This window comes from Microtus ochrogaster, chromosome X, assembly GCF_000317375.1.
Source record: "Microtus ochrogaster isolate Prairie Vole_2 chromosome X, MicOch1.0, whole genome shotgun sequence".
Classification (NCBI taxonomy): domain Eukaryota; kingdom Metazoa; phylum Chordata; class Mammalia; order Rodentia; family Cricetidae; genus Microtus; species Microtus ochrogaster.
In genome coordinates, this window is record NC_022026.1 from 26,380,682 (window position 1) to 26,382,668 (window position 1,987).

The following is a 1,987-nucleotide window of genomic DNA, read 5'->3' on the forward strand; positions in this document are numbered from 1 at the left end:
AGGAAAAAATAAAAGTGGGGAGAGAGAGAGAAGGGAGAGGGAGAAGAGAGAAGGAGATGGAAAGGAAGGAGAGGAGAGAGTTTTTTTTCAATGAGTGTGGTAGCTCCACTTGCCTGTAGGTATAAAGATAAGATTTAGAATGTAGATGCTGCTCTACTCAAGTGGTGGTGGTAGATTATTTCTAAGGTTCATGACCTCACTACCATCAGAAACCTTACTAGGTTTTCAGACCCCAGGCATGACGGCTGTTATTGCCACTGATATGAGCACCACTTCAGCCCCAGCTTGAATCATCTGAGGCCTTTGTTCTATGCATTGCCATTAGCAAAAGTGGCTTACCTTAATTCTCCGAGAGTCTGTAAATGGTACATCCATAGTCTATATTATTTGGAGATTAACATAGACAACCTGACAAACAATTTGAAAGGAAGTATCTTTTGACCACTGGGGTTTCTGGTACTCTTTGATTCTTGATAGGAGCATTGTTCGTCAAGTGGTTTGATCTCATTTAATATATACATAGTAAAATTTAGATGAATATTAAACAATATGGTTACTTGAGTCTTTACCAAACAACCATGGTATTGTCTCTCATCTATCCTTCTCTTTCCATACTGAACTCCCTTCTTCCTCCCCATTTGAACACCCCAGTTATTATTTTGTTGTCCACTTCAAATCATCTGTATCCTGCAGTTCCACTGACAAGTATCGCCTCCACCTTTCTTGTCCATTTCTCTTATTTCTTCATGTTGTATACTCACATCTGAGGATTTGAAACTAGGAACCATAGATGAGACAGAATTTGTGATGCTTGTCTTTCTGAGTTGAAATTACCTCCCTCAATATAATCTTTTCTATGTCCATCCACTTACCTTCAAATTTTATGGTTTCATTTTTGTTTATACGTGGGAACTATTCCATTGTGCCAAAAAGAGAGTAGAATTTCATAGGAACCCAGACCTAGACAAACAACTGTAGGCAATTAATTACTACTGCTAGAAGAATAACACATCTTTTTTAGGGGTAATTGTCTCATTGTCTACTTTATGCAGAGTGGTCAGCCCATAAACTATTTATAATATAAACAACAACAACCACAACAAAAGAATCTACCAATTTTTAATATATATAGTCTTTTTGTGGTTATAGTTTGTATATGTGTGCGTATATAAGCATATATGTGTATTAAACAACACTAATAAGAAGAAGGGACTATCAAATTGGGAGATTGGAGAAATGTGGAAGGGTATTGAGGGAGGGTATATGGGAGGGGCTAGAGAGACAAACAGTAGGGGGAAAGTGATGTAAATGTATTTTGTGTAAGAACATACTTAAAAACACACAAATAAATAGAAAATGTTTAAATAGATTCACAATATCCAGTGAGATAGACACAGTAATTAAAATTCTTCCAGGACTTTTACCATAAGGGAGTATTGGATTTGCCAAAGATCTTTTCTCCATCTAATAAGATTTCATGTAGATTTTGTCTTTGAGTTTGTTTATATGGAGGATTATATACATTGACTTAAATATGTTGAACTATCCATGAATCTCTGGGATAAATATAACTTGTTAATGGCCGATGTTCTTTTTGATTTGTCTTTGGATTTGGTTTGGAAGTATTTTATTGAGAATTTATACATCTATCTTCATAAGGAATATTGGTCTGTAATTCTCATTGTTTGGTCTGTTGTTTTTGGGAACAATTTAAGACTATTGGCATAAACTCTTCTTTGGAAGTCTTGTAGACTTCTATATTAAAACCCTCAGCTTTTCTTCAGTTGGGAGACTTTATGACTGCTTCTATTTCATTAGCTGTTATTGATCTGTTTAAATTGTGTATCTGATCAATATTTAAATTTGGTAAGTGGTATATGTAGAAAAAGTATCAATTACTTTTGGATTTTCCAATTTGATGGAGTACCGAATTTTAAAGTATGACCTAATGATCCATTTGATTTCCTTGATGTCTGTTGTTACGTTC

General features: G+C 34.8%; 1 pseudogene; it reads right to left on the reverse strand.

The window, feature by feature from the left end:
• Positions 1-375, reverse strand: part of LOC101980254 — a 121,574-nt pseudogene extending 121,199 nt beyond the window's left edge.
• Between the last annotated feature and the right edge of the window lie 1,612 nt (positions 376-1,987).